Below are 7,500 nucleotides of genomic sequence, written 5' to 3' on the forward strand. Positions count from 1 at the left end.
TGCTCCGCAGCCTGTCTAGTGGATTTTTATTTTATTTTTTGCCGCCGTTGTCGTGCGTTACCTGTGCTGCTCCACAGCCTGTCTAGTGGATTTTTATTTTATTTTTACCACCGTTGTCGTGCGTTACCTGTGCTGCTCCGCAGCCTGTCTAGTGGATTTTTATTTTATTTTTTACCACCGTTGTCGTGCGTTACCTGTGCTGCTCCGCAGCCTGTCTAGTGGACTTTTATTTTATTTTTTACCACCGTTGTCGTGCGTTACCTGTGCTGCTCCACAGCCTGTCTAGTGGATTTTTATTGTTTTTTGCCACCGTTGTCGTGCGTTGCCTGTGCTGCTCCGCAGCCTGTCTAGTGGATTTTTATTTTATTTTTTGCCGCCGTTGTCGTGCGTTACCTGTGCTGCTCCGCAGCCTGTCTAGTGGATTTTTATTTTATTTTTTACCACCGTTGTCGTGCGTTACCTGTGCTGCTCCGCAGCCTGTCTAGTGGATTTTTATTTTATTTTTTACCACCGTTGTCGTGCGTTACCTGTGCTGCTCCACAGCCTGTCTAGTGGATTTTTATTGTTTTTTGCCACCGTTGTCGTGCGTTGCCTGTGCTGCTCCGCAGCCTGTCTAGTGGATTTTTATTTTATTTTTTGCCGCCGTTGTCGTGCGTTACCTGTGCTGCTCCACAGCCTGTCTAGTGGATTTTTATTTTATTTTTTGCCGCCGTTGTCGTGCGTTACCTGTGCTGCTCCACAGCCTGCCCAGTGGATTTTTATTTTATTTTTTAGCACTGTTGTCGTGTGTTACCTGTGCTGCTCCACAGCCTGTTCAGTGGATTTTTATTTTATTTTACCACTGTTGTCGTGCGTTACCTGTGCTGCTCCGCAGCCTGTCTAGTGGATTTTTATTTTATTTTTTACCACTGTTGTCGTGCGTTACCTGTGCTGCTCCGCAGCCTGTCTAGTGGATTTTTATTTTATTTTTTACCACTGTTGTCGTGCGTTACCTGTGCTGCTCCGCAGCCTGTCTAGTGGATTTTTATTTTATTTTTTGCCGCCGTTGTCGTGCGTTACCTGTGCTGCTCCACAGCCTGTCTAGTGGATTTTTATTTTATTTTTTACCACCGTTGTCGTGCGTTACCTGTGCTGCTCCACAGCCTGTCTAGTGGATTTTTATTTTATTTTTTACCACCGTTGTCGTGCGTTACCTGTGCTGCTCCACAGCCTGTCTAGTGGATTTTTATTTTATTTTTTACCACCGTTGTCGTGCGTTACCTGTGCTGCTCCACAGCCTGTCTAGTGGATTTTTATTTTATTTTTTACCACCGTTGTCGTGCGTTACCTGTGCTGCTCCGCAGCCTGTCTAGTGGATTTTTATTTTATTTTTTACCACCGTTGTCGTGCGTTACCTGTGCTGCTCCGCAGCCTGTCTAGTGGACTTTTATTTTATTTTTTACCACCGTTGTCGTGCGTTACCTGTGCTGCTCCACAGCCTGTCTAGTGGATTTTTATTTTATTTTTTACCACCGTTGTCGTGCGTTACCTGTGCTGCTCCACAGCCTGTCTAGTGGATTTTTATTTTATTTTTTACCACCGTTGTCGTGCGTTACCTGTGCTGCTCCACAGCCTGTCTAGTGGATTTTTATTGTTTTTTGCCACCGTTGTCGTGCGTTGCCTGTGCTGCTCCGCAGCCTGTCTAGTGGATTTTTATTTTATTTTTTGCCGCCGTTGTCGTGCGTTACCTGTGCTGCTCCACAGCCTGTCTAGTGGATTTTTATTTTATTTTTTACCACCGTTGTCGTGCGTTACCTGTGCTGCTCCGCAGCCTGTCTAGTGGATTTTTATTTTATTTTTTACCACCGTTGTCGTGCGTTACCTGTGCTGCTCCGCAGCCTGTCTAGTGGACTTTTATTTTATTTTTTACCACCGTTGTCGTGCGTTACCTGTGCTGCTCCACAGCCTGTCTAGTGGATTTTTATTGTTTTTTGCCACCGTTGTCGTGCGTTGCCTGTGCTGCTCCGCAGCCTGTCTAGTGGATTTTTATTTTATTTTTTGCCGCCGTTGTCGTGCGTTACCTGTGCTGCTCCGCAGCCTGTCTAGTGGATTTTTATTTTATTTTTTACCACCGTTGTCGTGCGTTACCTGTGCTGCTCCGCAGCCTGTCTAGTGGATTTTTATTTTATTTTTTACCACCGTTGTCGTGCGTTACCTGTGCTGCTCCGCAGCCTGTCTAGTGGACTTTTATTTTATTTTTTACCACCGTTGTCGTGCGTTACCTGTGCTGCTCCACAGCCTGTCTAGTGGATTTTTATTTTATTTTTTACCACCGTTGTCGTGCGTTACCTGTGCTGCTCCACAGCCTGTCTAGTGGATTTTTATTTTATTTTTTACCACCGTTGTCGTGCGTTACCTGTGCTGCTCCACAGCCTGTCTAGTGGATTTTTATTGTTTTTTGCCACCGTTGTCGTGCGTTGCCTGTGCTGCTCCACAGCCTGTCTAGTGGATTTTTATTGTTTTTTGCCACCGTTGTCGTGCGTTACCTGTGCTGCTCCACAGCCTGTCTAGTGGATTTTTATTGTTTTTTGCCACCGTTGTCGTGCGTTACCTGTGCTGCTCCACAGCCTGTCTAGTGGATTTTTATTTTATTTTTTACCACCGTTGTCGTGCGTTACCTGTGCTGCTCCACAGCCTGTCTAGTGGATTTTTATTTTATTTTTTACCACCGTTGTCGTGCGTTACCTGTGCTGCTCCACAGCCTGTCTAGTGGATTTTTATTTATTTTTTACCACCGTTGTCGTGCGTTACCTGTGCTGCTCCACAGCCTGTCTAGTGGATTTTTATTTTATTTTTTACCACCGTTGTCGTGCGTTATCTGTGCTGCTCCACAGCCTGTCTAGTGGATTTTTATTTTATTTTTTACCACCGTTGTCGTGCGTTACCTGTGCTGCTCCACAGCCTGTCTAGTGGATTTTTATTGTTTTTTGCCACCGTTGTCGTGCGTTGCCTGTGCTGCTCCGCAGCCTGTCTAGTGGATTTTTATTTTATTTTTTGCCGCCGTTGTCGTGCGTTACCTGTGCTGCTCCACAGCCTGTCTAGTGGATTTTATTTTATTTTTTGCCGCCGTTGTCGTGCGTTACCTGTGCTGCTCCACAGCCTGTCTAGTGGATTTTTATTTTATTTTTTACCACCGTTGTCGTGCATTACCTGTGCTGTTCCACGGCCTGTCTAGTGGATTTTTATTTTATTTTATTTTTTTTTTTTTTACCACCGTTGTCGTGCGTTACCTGTGCTGCTCCGCAGCCTGTCTAGTGGATTTTTATTTTATTTTCTACCACTGTTGTCGTGCGTTACCTGTGCTGCTCCACAGCCTGTCTAGTGGATTTTTATTTTATTTTTGCACCGTTGTCGTGCGTTCGCTGTTGCCGTGCGTTACTTGTGCTGCTTCATGGCCTGTCTGGTGCCTTAACTAAAGCACTCCTTCTGCTGAATCACCTCTAAATTATTTACACATTATTCACTTTGCGTGTTTTTAGGAATCCACTAGGTTGCGTAGCTACTAGCTTTTAGCCGATTTAGCATGGCGGCTTCTCCTGTCTCTCCCGCACTTTTCTGCTCTGGTTGTGAAATGTTTAGCTGTTCCTCGGCCTCCTTTCGCAGTAACGGTACTTGTAATAAGTGCAGCTTATTCGTAGCTTTGGAGGCCAGGCTGGGCGAATTGGAGACTCGGCTCCGCACCGTGGAAAATTCTACAGCTAACCAGGCCCCTGTAGTCGGTGCGGACCAAGGTGGCTTAGCCACCGTTAGTTCCCCCCTGGCGGATCCCGGGCAGTCGGGAAAGCAGGCCGACTGGGTGACTGTGAGGAGGAAGCGTAGCCCTAAACAGAAGCCCCGTGTACACCGTCAACCCGTGCACATCTCTAACCGTTTTTCCCCACTCTGCGACACACCCGCCGAGGATCAAACTCTGGTTATTGGCGACTCTGTTTTGAGAAATGTGAAGTTAGCGACACCAGCAACCATTGTCAATTGTCTTCCGGGGGCCAGAGCAGGCGACATTGAAGGAAATTTGAAATTGCTGGCTAAGGCTAAGCGTAAATTTGGTAAGATTGTAATTCACGTCGGCAGTAATGACACTCGGTTACGCCAATCGGAGGTCACTAAAATTAACATTAAATCGGTGTGTAACTTTGCAAAAACAATGTCGGACTCTGTTGTTTTCTCTGGGCCCCTCCCCAATCGGACCGGGAGTGACATGTTTAGCCGCATGTTCTCCTTGAATTGCTGGCTGTCTGAGTGGTGTCCAAAAAATGAGGTGGGCTTCATTGATAATTGGCAAAGCTTCTGGGGAAAACCTGGTCTTGTTAGGAGAGACGGCATCCATCCCACTTTAGATGGAGCAGCTCTCATTTCTAGAAATCTGGCCAATTTTCTTGGATCCTCCAAACTGTGACTGTCTAGCGTTGGGACCAGGAGGCAGAGCTGTGGTCTTATACACCTCTCTGCAGCTTCTCTCCCCCTGCCATCCCCTCATTACCCCATCCCCGTAGAGACGGTGCCTGCTTCCAGACCACCAATAACCAGCAAAAATCTATTTAAGCAAAAAAATTCAAAAAGAAAAAATAATATAGCACCTTCAACTGCACCACAGACTAAAACAGTTAAATGTGGTCTATTAAACATTAGGTCTCTCTCTTCTAAGTCCCTGTTGGTAAATGATATAATAATTGATCAACGTATTGATTTATTCTGCCTAACAGAAACCTGGTTACAGCAGGATGAATATGTTAGTTTAAATGAGTCAACACCCCCGAGTCACACTAACTGTCAGAATGCTCGTAGTACGGGCCGGGGCGGAGGATTAGCAGCAATCTTCCATTCCAGCTTATTAATTAATCAAAAACCTAGACAGAGCTTTAATTCATTTGAAAGCTTGTCTCTTAGTCTTTTCCATCCAAATTGGAAGTCCCAAAAAACAATTTTATTTGTTATTATCTATCGTCCACCTGGTCGTTACTGTGAGTTTCTCTGTGAATTTTCAGACCTTCTGTCTGACTTAGTGCTTAGCTCAGATAAGATACTTATAGTGGGCGATTTTAACATCCACACAGATGCTGAGAATGACAGCCTCAACACTGCATTTAATCTATTATTAGACTCTATTGGCTTTGCTCAAAAAGTAAATGAGTCCACCCACCACTTTAATCATATCTTAGATCTTGTTTTGACTTATGGTATGGAAATAGAAGACTTAACAGTATTCCCTGAAAACTCCCTTCTGTCTGATCATTTTTTAATAACATTTACATTTACCCTGATGGACTACCCTGCAGTGGGGAATAAGTTTCATTACACTAGAAGTCTTTCAGAAAGCGCTGTAACTAGGTTTAAGGATATGATTCCTTCTTTATGTTCTCTATTGTCATATACCAACACAGAGCAGAGTAGCTACCTAAACTCTGTAAGGGAGTTAGAGTATCTCGTCAATAGTTTTACATCCTCATTGAAGACAACTTTGGATGCTGTAGCTCCTCTGAAAAAGAGAGCTTTAAATCAGAAGTGTCTGACTCCGTGGTATAACTCACAAACTCGTAGCTTAAAGCAGATAACCCGTAAGTTGGAGAGGAAATGGCGTCTCACTAATTTAGAAGATCTTCACTTAGCCTGGAAAAAGAGTTTGTTGCTCTATAAAAAAGCCCTCCGTAAAGCTAGGACATCTTTCTACTCATCACTAATTGAAGAAAATAAGAACAACCCCAGGTTTCTTTTCAGCACTGTAGCCAGGCTGACAAAGAGTCAGAGCTCTATTGAGCTGAGTATTCCATTAACTTTAACTAGTAATGACTTCATGACTTTCTTTGCTAACAAAATTTTGACTATTAGAGAAAAAATTACTCATAACCATCCCAAAGATGTATCGTTATCTTTGGCTGCTTTCAGTGATGCCGGTATTTGGTTAGACTCTTTCTCTCCGATTGTTCTGTCTGAGTTATTTTCATTAGTTACTTCATCCAAACCATCAACATGTTTATTAGACCCCATTCCTGCCAGGCTGCTCAAGGAAGTCCTACCATTATTTAATGCTTCAATCTTAAATATGATCAACTTATCTTTGTTAGTTGGCTATGTACCACAGGCTTTTAAGGTGGCAGTAATTAAACCATTACTTAAAAAGCCATCACTTGACCCAGCTATTTTAGCTAATTATAGGCCAATCTCCAACCTTCCTTTTCTCTCAAAGATTCTTGAGAGGGTAGTTGTAAAACAGCTAACTGATCACCTGCAGAGGAATGGTCTATTTGAAGAGGTTCAGTCAGGTTTTAGAATTCATCATAGTACAGAAACAGCATTAGTGAAGGTTACAAATGATCTTCTTATGGCTTCGGACAGTGGACTTATCTCTGTGCTTGTTCTGTTGGACCTCAGTGCTGCTTTTGATACTGTTGACCATAAAATTTTATTACAGAGATTAGAGCATGTCATAGGTATTAAAGGCACTGCGCTGCGGTGGTTTGAATCATATTTGTCTAATAGATTACAGTTTGTTCATGTAAATGGGGAATCTTCTTCACAGACTAAAGTTAATTATGGAGTTCCACAAGGTTCTGTGCTAGGACCAATTTTATTCACTTTATACATGCTTCCCTTAGGCAGTATTATTAGACGGTATTGCTTAAATTTTCATTGTTACGCAGATGATACCCAGCTTTATCTATCCATGAAGCCAGAGGACACACACCAATTAGCTAAACTGCAGGATTGTCTTACAGACATAAAGACATGGATGACCTCTAATTTCCTGCTTTTAAACTCAGATAAAACTGAAGTTATTGTACTTGGCCCCACAAATCTTAGAAGCATGGTGTCTAACCAGATCTTTACTCTGGATGGCATTTCCCTGACCTCTAGTAATACTGTGAGAAATCTTGGAGTCATTTTTGATCAGGATATGTCATTCAAAGCGCATATTAAACAAATATGTAGGACTGCCTTTTTGCATTTACGCAATATCTCTAAAATCAGAAAGGTCTTGTCTCAGAGTGATGCTGAAAAACTAATTCATGCATTTATTTCCTCTAGGCTGGACTATTGTAATTCTTATTATCAGGTTGTCCTAAAAGTTCCCTAAAAAGCCTTCAGTTAATTCAAAATGCTGCAGCTAGAGTACTGACGGGGACTAGCAGGAGAGAGCATATCTCACCCGTGTTGGCCTCTCTTCATTGGCTTCCTGTTAATTCTAGAATAGAATTTAAAATTCTTCTTCTTACTTATAAGGTTTTGAATAATCAGGTCCCATCTTATCTTAGGGACCTCGTAGTACCATATCACCCTAATAGAGCGCTTCGCTCTCAGACTGCAGGCTTACTTGTAGTTCCTAGGGTTTGTAAGAGTAGAATGGGAGGCAGAGCCTTCAGCTTTCAGGCTCCTCTCCTGTGGAACCAGCTCCCAATTCAGATCAGGGAGACAGATACCCTCTCTACTTTTAAGATTAGGCTTAAAACTTTCCTTTTCGCTAAG

Source organism: Thalassophryne amazonica, chromosome 16 (assembly GCF_902500255.1).
Source record: "Thalassophryne amazonica chromosome 16, fThaAma1.1, whole genome shotgun sequence".
Taxonomy (NCBI): Eukaryota; Metazoa; Chordata; class Actinopteri; order Batrachoidiformes; family Batrachoididae; genus Thalassophryne; species Thalassophryne amazonica.